Source organism: Schistocerca nitens, chromosome 2 (assembly GCF_023898315.1).
Source record: "Schistocerca nitens isolate TAMUIC-IGC-003100 chromosome 2, iqSchNite1.1, whole genome shotgun sequence".
Classification (NCBI taxonomy): Eukaryota; Metazoa; Arthropoda; class Insecta; order Orthoptera; family Acrididae; genus Schistocerca; species Schistocerca nitens.
The window spans coordinates 978,287,643-978,303,976 of NC_064615.1; the positions used below are offsets into that span (position 1 = coordinate 978,287,643).

The following is a 16,334-nucleotide window of genomic DNA, read 5'->3' on the forward strand; positions in this document are numbered from 1 at the left end:
GTACAGCTGCCCATGCAGCTTCAACACGATACCACAATTCATCAAGAGTAGTGACTGGCGTATTGTTGCGAGCCAGTTGCTCGGCCACCATTGACCAAACGTTTTCAATTGGTGAGAGATCTGGAGAATGTGCTGGCTAGGGCAGCAGTCTAACATTTTCTGTATCCAGAAAGGCCCGTACAGTACCTGCAACACGCGGTCGTGCATTATCCTACTGAAATGTAGGGTTTCGCAGGCATCGAATGAAGGGTAGAGCCACGGGTCGTAACACATCTGAAATGTAACGTCCACTGTTCAAAGTGCCATCAATGCGAACAAGAGGTGACCAAGACGTGTAACCAATGGCTCCCCATACCATCACGCCGGGTGATACGCCAGTATGGTGATAACGAATACACGCTTCCAATGTGCGTTCACGCGATGTGGCCAAACACGGATTTGACCATCGTGATGCTGTAAACAGAACCTGGATTCATCCGAAAAAACGTTTTGCCATTCGTGCACCCAGGTTCGTCGTTGAGTACACCATCGCAGGCGCTCCTGTCTGTGATGCAGCGTCAAGGGTAACCGCAGCCATGGTCTCAGAGCTGATAGCCCATGCTGCTGCAAACGTCGTCGAACTGTTTGTGCAGATGTTGTTGTCTTGCAAACGTCCCCATCTGTTGACTCAGGGATCGAGACGTGGCTGTACGATCCGTTACAGCCATGCGGATAAGATGCCTGTCATCTCGACTGCTAGTGATACGAGGCCGTTGGGATCCAGCACGGCGTTCCGTATTACCCTCCTGAACCCACTGATTCCATATTCTGCTAACAGCCGTTGGATCTCGACCAACGCGAGCAGCAATGTCGCGATACGATAAACCGCAATTGCGATAGGCTACAATACGACCTTTATCAAAGTCGGAAACGTGATGATACGCATTTCTCCTCCTTACACGAGGCATCACAACAACGTTTCACCAGGCAACGCCGGTCAACTGCTGTTTGCGTATGAGAAATCGGTTGGAAACTTTCCTCATGTCAGTACGTTGTAGGTGTCGGCACCGGCGCCAAGCTTGTGTGAATGCTCTGAAAAGCTAATCATTTGCATAGCACAGCATCTTATTCCTGTCGGTTAAATTTCGCGTCTGTAGCACGTCATCTTCGTGGTGTAGCAATTTTAATGGCCAGTAGTGTAATAACTAAGCATTATGCTGTTTAAGATGGGAGAAAAATCACACAGAATGTCAGCAGAAGAGAAAAATAATAATTAAAATAACTAAAAAAATGTCCACATATTACCATCTGGTGCATAGATATTTGTTCATCCGGAATCTAGAAGGCACACGCTACTAGTCTGTTACACTATTCTGAACTGCACTACCATACAACACTACTAAACAGCGCTATACTGCACAACACCACACTACACTTTTGTTCTTGGTATCAGAACCAGGCTGTATTTCTCATTTGTCTAGATGGTTAGCCCCCAGCGCGCTGAGATGCAACTCAGGATTCACAGTGGTTGCGCTGCACTTCCACCCAGGCTGCCGAGATTGGGACGTGACTGTGAGGGTCTCAGGAAATCCTTACTGGTCCTCCCTGAGGCTCATCTCCCGCCACTGAATGCGCCTGCCCTGTTTGGTACAGTAACGTTCATGCCAGGCATGTGGATGTTGCCCTCAACGAGACATGTAAAATAACATCAGGAAACTTGAGAGCAACGCTTACCTACGAACTCTACAGCCTGGCGTGGATAGCCCCACCAGATATAAGACGGGAAGTTGCCGCGAACACAGACAGAAGCAAAGTGGAACCCACTACGTGGATAATCTCCCCCAAGCAGGCCGAGATGTAGGAAGATCTTCCTAAAAATTTGCCTCCAAGAGAGTACATCACCGGCAGTGGCACCACAAAACGTGTGGACAACTAGAAACGCAGATATCATGTATCTCATCTTCGGAGGCACTCCCCCCAGCTCCCTCCCACTGACCCCACCCCACCGGGTGAAAAGCAGCGATTGTAAACGTGTCCCTCAATAGAGTAAGAAGTGCGCTGGGTAGAAAAAAGGATGATATGACCAAATGGAACCGTCTTGCCGGCCGAAGTGGCCGAGATGTTCTAGGCACTACAGTCTGGAACCGCGCTCCTGCTACGGTCGCAGGTTCGAATCCTGCCTCGGGCATGGATGTGTGTGATATCCTTAGGTTAGTTAGGTTTAAGTAGTTCTAAGCTCTAGGGGACTGATGACTTCAGAAGTTAAGTCCCATAGTGCTCAGAGCCATTTTTTGGAACCGTCTTGTCGAACCATCAACTTTATAAGCATATGGAGCCGAACAAACCACCAAGCACCTGTACAGCTGTCCTCAGTGCTTAGTTTCCTGCACTCTGGAGGACCTCTTGTGGGCCAGGGACAATGCCGTTAAGGTCACCAATTTTTGGTCTGATTATATTTAGTGTTCGTAATCTGTTTATGTATTGGTCTCATTATATGGCTCTATTTGCCTCACATTGTATCTAAATTTCCTTTGTATGTGTTAATTTTATATATTTACTCTGCTTTTCTCTTTCTGTCTGATTTTTTATGCAATGCTCCTCACTGTTTCCAGAAGGTTGTTGTACGTAGATGTTCTACTGCGGCGCGTCTCGTTATCAAAAATGGTTCAAATGGCTCTGAGCACTATGGGACTCAACTGCTGAGGTCATTAGTCCCCTAGAACTTAGAACTAGTTAAACCTAACTAACCTAAGGACATCACAAACATCCATACCCGAGGCAGGATTCGAACCTGCGACCGTAGCGGTCTTGCGGTTCCAGACTGCAGCGCCTTTAACCGCACGGCCACTTCGGCCGGCCGTCTCGTTATCATGATGTCTGGTCTCTTCTTGGTAGTCCCTCAGTTATGCGGGCTTGCAACTTATAGAATGATATTTCAGCTGTCAGCGAGTTCAGCTTATGCCACGGTTCTTCATTCCTTATTATGTTATAAACTGCTGCATATCCAAATGCGTTCCTGTCCTGGTACGTAACATCTTGTCTGATGGTACATTCCCAGATGATGTCATCTGGTGAGCCGATTGCTGCATGTTCACGACTGTCTGTTGTGCGCTGTCGTATTATTAGTAACTGGGACACGGACCATGGAGTACTAATTACACCGGGAAAGCTTCAAGATGGAGACTGGAAACTTCTTTCATTGCTTAACTAAAATATCAATCGCATAAGCCGGCTTGGTAAAATAAGTTTGCTGAAAAGATTAGTCATCGATATCCTGTTCTGAATAACTGCGATTAGATAGTTTTATTTATTCTCTCGCGTTGTCCACCTCCGTAGTCGAGATTGCTAACACGCGTTTGTGCGGTGGCGCTCGATTCGGAGGTAACAAATGCGAATCATGGTGATGGAACAAATTTTCATCATAAGTTTTTGGGTGGCAAGGGGAGGAGAGATAGTTGCGTACAGTTCCTAATCATCAGACTTTTAACCGGTGTCCTAGCTTATATCCCTAACCTGTCCACTGTGTCTCATGGGGCGATCCGATGTGACACTAATGACGGTCCATCTGTCTGATGTTCGAGAGGAGTGGGTTGTTTTCAGATACCAGGTTTCAGCCACTTCCTTCTCTTCATCGATAACAACACAACCCTACAGAACATTGTTCAAGTGTGAGACATACGCTGTTTTCGTACCTCTTTCATTAACTCTACGATCGATCAGTTTACCTTGGTATCATATTATACTTTTGCCTGTTTTCAATTCTGCGAAATAATACCGTGTCCAGAGGAAGTGTCCGCGTAACCTCCGTTTTGTTCTTAATTTTTAAGTCCCCCTTTCGGTTTAGCAAACCCCAGCTCTGTGCCGGTTGACTGCAGTGCATGAATATGATCGGTCGGATTTCTGCTCTGTCTTGGTGAAGGAACACAGGAGTTAAAGTTTATCTGGCACAATGCAGGGGCGGACACAGTATAATACTGCAGGAGCGCCCGAACGCCAAAGTTACTGTCGAGGCGTTTCATTGGCCAATCGGATTCCTAAAGAGAAGCTTCTCGAAGCTTCTGGCAGGTTTCTCTCGGCTCGCTCGCTCGCTCGCTCGCTCAAAATAAAAAATGGTTCAAATGGCTCGAAGCACTATGGGACAACATCTGAGGTCATCAGTCCCCTAGACTTAGAACTAATTAAAACTAACTAATCTATGGACATCACACACATCCATGCCCGAGGCAGGATTCGAACCTGCGACCGTAGCAGCCGAGCGCGGTTCCGGACTGAAGCGCCTAGAACCGCTCGTCCACAGCGGACGGCTCGCTCAAAATCTCTGGCTTTGTAAGCCAGGTGTGCATGCAGGTTAAGCAGCAAGCTGCTGTTACCGCTGAGACCTAATAGTGGAAGTTTGGGTATCTCTCATCGGATAGGCCTCTGTGAACGTCAAGAGACCTTCCTTCGCATTGCCCCTGTGAGGGGGAGGCACTACTCCCGCAACAGGTCAGGCCAACGAATGGTCGGTCTGTGGTGGGCCTGGTCGCCCAGCTTCCTGATTAGGTGGCTGTCAGAGTGTTCTGCCTTGGCATGGGACACCTTGGCGCTCTTTAGGAAAGGGTCCCGCAAGTGTGGGATGCCAGCCTCTTCATGTGGCAAAGGGCGCCAAATAAGCTCTATTGCTAAACGTCCTTGTCGGAATCTGACTGGCCTATACCATCGCGCAAGAAAGCTTGACAGGGGGTTGGTCAACGCGGACAACGGAAAAACGCGGGAAAGGTGCCGTCTTGGTCGATGTAGGGCAGATAGCTTTGGAGACTCGAAAAGTAGAGTTTGATTTGGGGACGCAAAGAGTGGAGTTGAGATAGCTTTGGAGACACGAGGAGGACAGCCGTGTTAGCTCCGAGGGAGAATGAAAGTTCAGTAAGATATATCACTAATTATAATGTTCAGTCAGACTGAATTGGGCAGTTACAGAGATTATGAAAAACAATTTCATTGTCGTATATGGGCAGATAAAAGCTGGGAGTAACTGGGAGTTAATACATTTCTGAGATAAACTTCGGGTGCTGCACAAAATACGAGGGCGGTTCAGAAAGTAACCTCCGATTGGTCACAGTGCGGGTTGTGGGGGGAGTAGCGACGCCATCTGTGCGTTCACGCACTCAACAGGTCAGTCGGCATCAAGCCGTGGTCGAGTGAACGTCGTACCTGCGCTACTTTAGTTTTTGTGGCAGTTTGAAATGTGTGCTGCAATAGAAAACCCCGCCAAATGTGAAGTGCGTGCTGTCATAAGGTTTTTTACAGCCAAAGGATATTCTGCAGCAGCTATTCATCGTGAGCTTTGTGCCATGTACGGACCAAGAGTTATGAGTGAAGGAGTTGTCCGTGAATGGGTACGTTTATTTAAAAGTGGACGAGAAAACGTTCATGATGAAGAGAGGAGTGGTAGACCATCATTGGTGACTGACGAACTCGTTCAGACAGTTGATGCAAAAGTTCGTGAAAATCGACGTTTCTCAATGTCGGAGTTGTCTACTGGTTTTCCACAGATTTCTAAGACTCTCTTGTACGAGATAGTGACATCAAGATTGGGTTACCGTAAGTTCTGTGCACGATGGGTGCCCAAAATTCTTACCGACCACCACAAAACTCAAAGAATGGCCTCTGCATTAGACTTTCTGTCACGTTATGAGGACGAAGGAGAACCATTGTTAAACAGAATCGTGACCGGTGACGAAACCTGGATTAAGTACGTGAACCCTGAGACAAAAGAACAATCAAAGATGTGGGCACATTCAAATTCGCCTACCAAACCAAGAAAAGCCTCGCAAGATTTTTCTGCCAGAAAACTGATTGCAACGGTGTTTTGGGATGCCAAAGGGGTGTTGTTGGTTGAATTCATGGAACGTGGTACGACCATTAATCAAGACGTGTACTGTGAAACAATAAAAAAGTTACGACGGGCTATACAGAACAAACGCCGTGGTATGCTGACTTCCGGTATCGTTTTTTTGCACGATAACGCCCGTCCTCACTCTGCTCGCAGAACAACGGCCCTTCTTGAGTCCTTCAAGTGGGACGTTATCAACCATCCACCTTACAGCCCAGACCTGGCGCCAAGTGATTATCACCTCTTCATGCATTTGAAGAAATGGCTCGGGTCACAGCGGTTTGATGACGACGAAGAGCTCAAAGATGCGGTCACAGGCTGGCTCCAGGCACAAGCGGGTGATTTTTATGCAGAAGGAATTTCAAAGCTTGTGAAGAGATACGATAAGTGCCTCAATCGCTGTGGAGACTATGTAGAAAAATAGTGCAAAGATGTAGTTGTAAGATGTATATATTAAAATATTTTTATTTAACTTGGTGTATTTTTTTAAATCGACCGGAGGTTATTTTCTGAACGGCCCTCGTAGATTCATGTCGGATACAGTAGACGAGTGATGGCAGACAACAGAGGTGGCTGTCTTCCGAAGCTGTTCCAGTTAGCACCCTGAAATGGTGAAAGACAAGTAACTACAAGCGTGGTTAGCGATGAGTTGTGGATTCCAAAGAGATTAATAGCTTGATCACTATTTTCTCTAACCTCGTTTGGATAACAGTTAAATTATGAGACAATTTAGAATCGTTGTTTCAGCTCATTTGAGTGTCTGGTTTGTTCTTTTGAAATTACTTTGTCCCGAAATACTCCATCCTCTTATTAACCTTTATTTAGCGGAACTTGAACTTGGCTCCCTCAGTTTGCTTCGTACATGCTCTGTAGCTTTCATTGCTAAAGTGTCAGTGTTCGCTTCCGTTTCTCACAGTTTCTTTTAACGGAGTAAGTCATATATTTGTAAGATTTAACACTCCGTTTGCTCAGTGCACAGAGTAAACATCACACTTATCTCACCCCCATTTAGTTTCACTCAGTTGCGAATGTGTACACGAACTAAGTGTACAATCGTTTATTGTCAGATTCCATGTCAACTGGACAAGAGAAGGATAATAAATGTTGTATTTTGCAGCGCTTCTTTAAAATTACCACATAGCTGTAGTCGACAGTAAAAATCAGAACGGTACAAATTGCGCGCATAGATCCAGTAGTCATCATCCTAAGGCTGTACCGAATTCGCGTTACCTTGCGTTGGATTGGATTAAAATCCCTCCATTACAAATCAGGGCTAAAATACTTCTTTTCTGTGGACAGAACTCGGTACGGCCATTGCACTTTGGGTTAATGAACGATTTAAAATTATAACAAAATATTTGGGGTGCCTGATGAGCAAGACTTTGATATACTCATATACGGGAGGAACGATCATCTTTTAATCCTCCTAAAGTTTTGACAATATCAACCCCCAGAGATCTTCAACGATTTCTTTTACAGGTAATCGTAATAAAACAACAAGTACATTTTACAGGTACACATCAGTCATCCACACTACACAGGTACACACTTGAATCTTCGTTACCACGTCAAAGGAAGGCAGCGGTAACCACCTACACTAGGACTTTGCCCAGGAGGGCAATGCGGGATTCCTGCATCTACCTTCAGCTCTCGTCCGCATCCGTAGCCGAGTGGCACCGCCGCAGACCTTTATGCGGGGGAACCGGCTTCAATTACCGGTTCTGCTAGGGATTTTCCTTGGTAGGAGGACTGGACCAGGGTGCATTCAGCCATGTGATGCCTACAGAGGAACTACCTCATTGATTGTTATCAGTTCCAAAGTCAGCACGTCGACAACAGCCGTGGTTTGCCGGAGTACTGATGCCATGACCTTCCATGCCAAATGCGATGATGAATGACTGAGGATATTGTGGTCGGTCGACTATCGCGTAGTCTTCAGGATCTGATCGTGTGGTTTTTTTTTTTTTTTTTTTTTTTTTTTTTTTTGCTACCTCCAACACATTTCCTGAGTGTAGGACATACCGGGTGATCAAAAAGTCACTACACATTTGAAAACTGAATAAGTCACGGAATAATGTAGATACAGAGGTACAAATTGACAAACATGCTTGGAATGACATGGGGTTTTATTAGAACCAAAAAAATACAAAAGTTCAAAAAATGTCCGACACATGGCGCTTCATCTGATCAGAATAGCAATAATTAGCATAACAAAGTAAGACAAAGCAAAGACGATGTTCTTAACAGGAAATACTCAATATGTCCACCATCATTCCTCAACAATAGCTGTAGTCGAGGAATAATGTTGTGAACAGCACTGTAAAGCATGTCCGGAGTTATGGTGAGGCATTGGCGTCGGATGTTGTCTTTCAGCATCCCCAGAGATGTCAGTCGATCACGATACAGTTGCGACTTCAGGTAACGTCAAAGCCAATAATCGCACGGATTGAGGTCTGGGGACCTGGGAGGCCAAACATGAAGAAAGTGGCGACTGAGCACACGATCATCACCAAACGACGCGCGCAAGAGATCTTTCACGCGTCTAGCAATATGGGGTGGAGCGCCATCCTGCATAAACATTGTACGTTCCAGCAGGTGTTTATCAGCCAGGCTGGGGATGATGCGATTCTGTAACATATCGCCGTACCTCTCACCCGCCACGGTAGCAGTTACAAAACCAGAATCACGCATTTCCTCGAAGAAAAAAGGCCCGATAATGGTAGATATGGTAAATCCAACCCATACCGTGACTTTCTCGTCGTGCAATGGAGTTTCCACGACAGTTCTAGGATTTTCGGTAGCCCAAATTCTGCAGTTGTGGGCGTTGCCAGACCCTCGGAGCGTGAAATGAGCTTCGTCGGTCCACAACACGTTACTCAGCCAATCGTCATCTTCCGCTATCTTTTGAAACGCCCACACCGCAAATACCCTTCGCTTCACTAAATCGTCAGGTAACAGTTCATGATGCCGATGGTTTTGTACGGATAGCATCGGAGGGTACGCCTAAGTGCCAACTAAACAATAGTGTATGGAATTCCGGTGCGACTTGCGACTGCACGAGCGCTGACTTCCCCGTGCATAGACGAACCCGCTACAGTCTCCATTTCTTCCTGAACTGTCTCAGCAGCATTACGCCTTGTGCTCGGTCAGCCACTACAGGGTCTATCGTCTAAACAACCCGTGGCTTCGAACTTCGAAATCATTCTCACCACAGTTGCATTTACCCGTTCGAATCCCCTTCCTATGGCGATAGGATCGTAACGCTTTTAAGAGGTATGCGCTACCTGCGATATGCAAGCTATAAGAGAATCTGAGACCAAAGAGCAGTGTTGACTGCAGTACGAACTGTGTAGCAGTAGCAGTAAGTTGTTGCTATCGAGCAGTCGCCTGTCTGCGCTTGTCAGTCGAGTCTGGTGTGTCACGTTGGCTAGGCCGGTCGCGGTGCAGCGACGCCGGAGCCTGAGTATTATTGTATAAGGTAAAAAAGCAGCCTCGCGCATATCTAGTAATATTATGTAAATTCACATGTAAATCTTTTAAAAAAGTCCTAATAATAATCTTCGTCTAATTTCTAACGAGCATTCATTTCAATTTAAAGAATTTAATATGTTTTTTAATGCATGACCATTCCGATTGTTGCAAAACAAAAATAATTTGCTTCCTTTCATAAATAACAAATGTATAGGCCAGCATTGCACAGAGCTGTGCCGGAAAACAGCTATTGTAAGAGCGGATATATTCGCCGTTTTTATTGAGGTAAGAATTTGTCCTTTTTTTATTCAGAATGATCTTACAGGGCCATGACGCAGCGCTGCTGTCGTCCAAATTCGATCAGGTTACTGAATTTATTTTTTATTACGAGGTTTAGGAATTTTTCTGTTTCGAACTTTACATTAAATGGGAAACAAAGTTTGTGTGCAGGTTAAATGAAAAAGAATTTCTGTAGAGAGGTTACACTAAAAAAAGAATCACATTAATTATTCATTAATTTTTCTGTGAGGATGCTACACTCAAATTAGAATCATTAACCAAATAAAATTTAAAATTATTTAATTTTTCTGTGGGGAGGTTACACTTGGCGAACCTGCGAGGATCGGATTTCCTTTGTGAATTTCTGAGAAGTAGTCATATATCTGCTCTTATTTACTTAAATGTAGTTTGCACCTGGTGCAACGCATTTACTAATTTGTCACTCTTTCTTTCACAGATCATCGGCAATTTATTTTCTTTGTTGTACTTGTTTGTTCCATTTTTGCTTTGTCTTTGTTTCATTTTTGTGCTTAATTTTGATTTGTGAAAAATGCCGCGAAAAACTGTTAACAGTTAAAAAATTGAACGAAACCACACGTAAAATACAAAAACAAATTAATGCTTGTGATAATAAAAATTATGATCAGGTAAAAGCACTGACTGAAAAATACGATTAATTGGCCAGTCGTGTTGACGTTATCGAAAGTAATAATGACACCAAATCAGACGATACGTCAACTGTTTCGTTTAATCAAACACCCGAATTTCAAAATTTACAACAGACGATCAGTGAGATAGGTTCGTCCAATAATACATTACGTAGAAAATTGTCAACTTTACAGCAAGAAGTGACAGAGATGAAAAATGTTTCAGCCTCTAACACGGCACAGCATACGCCACATTCCGAACATTTATCACACTCACACAGCCAGTATAATTTAGGTAATTTACAGAGAGTACGTGACTTAGAATCCGAAGAGACACAGATAAACAGATTATCATGCAATCCTGAACCTGTTGACACATTCAGAGACGATAACATTGATTATAAGCTATTTTCATCCGTGAGAAAATTTAAGGTATTTAAAAATAACAGAGCACAGGTACACGCTTTCGAATGGATACGACAATTTGCTTTTGAATTTTCACCGGCATTTCCTGTAATGCAGAAACTGGAATTGGGTTTGATACAACAACTTGCTTTTGAATTTTCATCGCCATTGCCTGTAACGCAGAAACTAAAATTTGTTTTCAGCGCGTGATTGACCTCAAGGGATTCATTACACTTCGATGAATATGTGCCGTAGTGTGCACAGGGCCCCGAGCCGTAGTAGTGAGAAAATTTAAAGTATTTAAAAATGACAGAACACAGATTCACCCATTGGATTGGATACAACAATTAATTTTGCTTTTCCACCGACTTGGCCCGTAACACATAAACTTGAATTTATTTGCAGTTTTTTGGAAGGCGAACCGGCAACTCGTATGAGGCCGATCGCGAGACAATGCTACTCGGTAGAAGAATTTCAGAATGTTTTCTGTCAGCGTATTGGTCGAAGACGACACAGTGCGGAATCAAGGATCAACTAATTAGTTTACCGAATTATGAGAACTCAAATTTTCCCACTGTCACGCAATTTTTTGAACACATGGTCCAACAAAACCAGTATTTAAGTGAGCCATACAGTGCATCTGCACTTATCCAATTATGTATTTCTAAATTACCACGATCATTAAGAGTGTCACTTTTAACGGGTCAGCAGAAAGAAAATATTTCGGCATTCAGAGATCTGTTACAGCTTTTGGAAGTTCAGCAATCAGATTATTCCTTTATAAACAAACATTTTTCACATAATAACCAAGGTCAACAAGCCTACAGCAATTACGATCAGCCACGCTATTTAAATAGCAAAGGTAATAGACGCTTCAGGAACGACAACCACCAGAACTTTACTAACAGACAAAATTTTAATTATCAGTATCGTCAAAATTATCAGCAACAGGAACCACATTTTGGTAACAATAGAGATTTTTCCCAACAACAGCAACAAAACCAGCCGGTTAGCATACCTAACCAACAATGTAATGTACAAGGTCAACCAAGCTTTAATGTTTCGCCGCCTACACGTATAGCGTCGGCTCCACCAAATAGTAACGCACAGCAACAAAGAAATAGCTACGTACAGAAAACACACCATTTCAACTCATATCGCAATGCGCCAAATAGCAATGACTATCATGACAGACGTAAAAGTAATGAGCACAATTTTCAGCGTACGTTTGATAACAGTCGGTCTTATCAGCAGCAAAATCATCCGCAACAACATATTATCATGAATGAACCAGACAGTAGATATCATCCCGAACGTAATACGTCAGGAAGAAATAACAGAACAGTACAAATAGTCGAAATGCCACAGCATCCTCCCGCAAATAATAGCACGTCAGATAGAATTTGACTAGATACAGTACAGGTTGCATCTTCCAGCAACGCAAGCAATACTTAAGATACGCAGAATCTTGTTCGCGAAAACGTTATTACTTTTGACGACATCCGAGACACTCTTTTGCAGGAAAAACCAGTTATTCAAAAAACCATTTCACACCCTGTCATTGAAGTAAAGATCGGATCATCTAAATTTTCAGCAGTAATCTATTCTCGATCACCTCGATCAGTTATAAATGAGGAAACTTTCAACGAATGTAACAAAGAGAATACCTACCCTACGTTACCATTAGGCAAAACTTAAGTAAAAGGAGCATTATCTGGTAAAGGAGTAGATGTAAAATTACAGACACATTTATCATTTTGTATTGCAGGTCATACATTTCACTCAAATTTTTGGATTGTTCCCTTATTGACAACAGACGTTATTTTAGGTACGAATTTTCTGGTACAACACGACGCAATTATTGACTTTCAAAACTACTATTTAATGTTAAAGGATGAAAATGTTCAACTGGCACTCTTTATCTGCAGAAGAACAAACAATTAATCGTACAGAGGTCATTTCCGCATCACGTAATATAGACTGTCATTCCACATTGTTCACAGATACGTACGTACACAACTATAATACTCCAGACGAAGCCGACTATGACGTAATACAAATGATTTCTGATAAAGTTCAACAGAGCAGTGCAAATACAGACGACGAACGCACGCAACTACGCAAAATTCTTTTACAGCAAGCTCCAGTTTTTGACAACGTCCCTGGTACTATGTCCGGTTTTATGTATGAATTTCAAGTTAAACAGCACGACACATTTAAAGCCAAACATTATCCCATTCCGTATATTCACAGAGAACAAGTTAAGAAAGAATTGCAAGCTATGCTTGACCAAGGAATTATTGAACCAGCAGTTAGTCCGTACATAAACCCACTCCATATTGTTAAGAAAAAGGATGGTTCACTTCGTCTCGTACTTGATTCGCGTCACATCAACGACATTATTATTAATGAAACAGATCGCCCACAGACACTAGAAGAACTTCTACAGAAATTTCATGGTACTGCTATTTATTCCACGTTAGATTTGAAATCGGGATTTTGGCAAATTCAACTCCATCCGAACTGCAGAAAGTACACAGCTTTTCTCTGTTTTGGTGACTGTTATCCGTTTTGTAAATTACCGTTCGCTTTAACTATTTCTTCAGCTGCATTTATTCGCGGTTTGAATTGTATACTTCCGACAGAACTTAAAGACAGAATCACAACGTATGTAGACGACATTCTTATTGCAGAAGCTAACTGGTCTGAACACAATCTGATTCTTGAACAACCGTTACGAACTTTACGTGCACAAAGACTCACAGTTAATCTTAGCAAATCGCACTTTCGCAAAACTTCTATAAAATTTCTTGGACATGTAATTTCAACAGAAGGCATTGCGCCTGACCCGGAAAAACTTCAAGCTTTACTTGACATTACTGTACCTACGACGAAGAAACAACTACGCAGCTTTCTGGGATAAATCAACTTTTTTCGTAAATTTATTCATTACTCTGCTTTAGACACCTCTAGATTATGTCAATTGACGGGTAAAAACACTATTTGGTCCTGGGATAGCCAATCACATTTTGAATTTGTGAATCTGAAAGAAGCTTTGCTGAATGCACCACTTTTATCACATCCAGATCTTACTAGAAATTTTTCCATTGCTACCGACAGTTCTGACACCGCTTTAGGCGTACACATTTTTCAGGAAATTGAAGAAGATGGTACTACAGTAATTAAAAACATCGCCTTTGCGAGTCGCATTCTGTCACCTGCTGAACGCAATTATTCTGTTACAGAACTTGAAACATTATGTGTTGTATGGGCATTTACGAGATTTCGACATTTTCTTTATGGAAGACACACTACCATTTACACAGATCATAGAGCTATACAGTTTTTACTTTCCGCAAAATTTACACACAACAGAATAAGCAGATGGAAACTTTATTTACAAGAATTTAATTTTACAATTGTTCACATTCCCGGTACACACAGGCACTATCCCGTTCTCTCAGCAACAATCAGCAAGACATCGCGACCAACTTCTGCAAAGCGAAGTTCAGCGTCATGTATATTCAACAAGTTGCATTTGAAAATTTCATTTCGTCGTCATTACGAGACATAGCACAAGAGCAGAGTAAAGACAACGTATGGAAAGAAATAAAACACCTATGCAAGATAGGAATAATGTTACCATTAGAAACCATTACACTGTACGCAATAATATTCTGTTTCGCCGCTCTCACCCTAACAGCAACAACTGGTTACTATGCATTCCTGACGAGCTTGTCAACAAATTAATTTGGTATACTCATTTAAGTTACGCACATTATGGAGCCAGAAAATGTTTTCTGATACTGAGACAGAACTGTTATTTTACCAACATGGAGAAACGTATTCGACGAGTTTTAGCGTCATGTAAAATCTGCCAGAAAGCTATGTCGTCCACTGAAAAAATATCTTAAGCGTCCAATTGCCGCAAATCAACATTTGAACTATGTATAACTTTTTGCATCTATATATCATGTCACTAACTATCGAGTTTCGTAAACACATTACTAAAGAGATCGGTTATTAAACAACCCCCCGCCGCGTAGGATTAGCCGAGCGGTCTACGGCGCTGCAGCTGCGCTGCGCTGCGCTGCGGCTGGTCCCGGCGGAGGTTCGAGTCCTCCCTCGGGCATGGGTGTGTGTGTTTGTCCTTAGGATAATTTAGGTTAAGCAGTGTGTAAGCTTAAGGACTGATGACCTTAGCAGTTAAGTCCCATAAGATTTCAGACACACACACACACACACACACACACACACACACACACACACAACCCACTCTTCCCCCCCCTCCCCCCCCCCCCCCCCGATATATATTCGGCACCGATATATACGAATATGTTGCATGGTTCGCATCCAAACTATCGGAAGAAAGGTAATTTTTTGAAAATGTCAGTTAGCTTCGTTTTTCCTTAGAAACTCTGAAGATTTCTTGTGCAAGAGGGAAAATTGCATTCCTTGCCGTTTTAATTCATGTTTGCCGGGCCTGTATGAAAAGTATCATCATCCGACTTGTAATGTCAAAAGCACACCGACGATTAATCCTAGATTACCCTCATATTCTGGTATACTGTAACTCATTGTCTTATTGAATAAAGTTATTTACTCCTTTATTTATTGATGTTGGGCTTTCCTGTCCCTCGTCCTTGAAACCTGTGTCTGCAGATCGAAGCATCCAGATGCGAAACAGTTCTCGGTACCTAACCCGGTTGGAGGTATACGCGATTTCGGAAATCACGACAGGCGTGAATTTTCAGAAAAACTTCATACGTTTTTTCGTTTAATTGTCGATAGTTATAAATGTAATGTTTGTTGTGACACCAAAAATCAGCAGACAACCAAATAACATTGGAAATTCAATAAAAGTTCGTGCAAATACACGTGTCTTTTCATCATATTACCTTTCAAAAATGTAATATGAATGGTATAATACGACTAGAGTTGAAAAAAATATAAATTAGAAGAAAAAGGTGATCGCGACTGGATCCAGTGATCCATCGATTGCGTAGCTTGAACGCTAACCACATGAACGCCGCCATCTCGTACCCAGAGTCGCATCGCACCGGTACATCACTGACGCGTAAAACTTCTTTTGCTATTTTCTCGACGTCGCCTAAAGTAGTACTACTTATTACTTGCACGTTATGTTGTCCTAACACACAAATAACGCGTACAAAGTTTGAGCCAAATCGGTGATCCGAACGTCATGGCATCCGCTTGTCAGCGATGAAATCTGAACTGTCTCAGAACTTGACTTCGTCTCTAAGGGCACCATGAAAGCTGTACATGACATCAGTATTATCACTTCATGGTTGATGTCTTCTACTCTGCTCAGTACGCGGAACGACAAGACAATCAAGATCAGCATGTAGGCCCTACTGTACCGGACTATAAAGGCACATTCTAGTGGAGTTGTGGGACTCCAAACATCCTGTGAGACACACGTGATACGTCATCGACCGCTAGTTCCTACACAACCAACCGACAATTTGTAGTCTGGAGGACATGCGAGAGCTGTTCTTGGGCTTCTTTCTCTGTGTACGTTCTACGTTAGCATATGCAAGACTGCTCTACAATTCATACCCATCCGTTTGCCAGAGCGTTCATAGAACACTTTCAAACTATTTCTCCCGCCGTCGAATTGCACGTATAAAAAACGAACACCTAAATCTAAATTTCTCTTA

General features: G+C 42.9%; 1 protein-coding gene across 1 annotated transcript in view; it reads right to left on the reverse strand.

Moving 5' to 3' along the window:
- Positions 1-16,334, reverse strand: part of LOC126235484 (uncharacterized transporter slc-17.2-like) — a 353,312-nt gene that overhangs the window by 76,680 nt on the left and 260,298 nt on the right. The gene's annotated exons all lie outside the window — the stretch shown is intronic.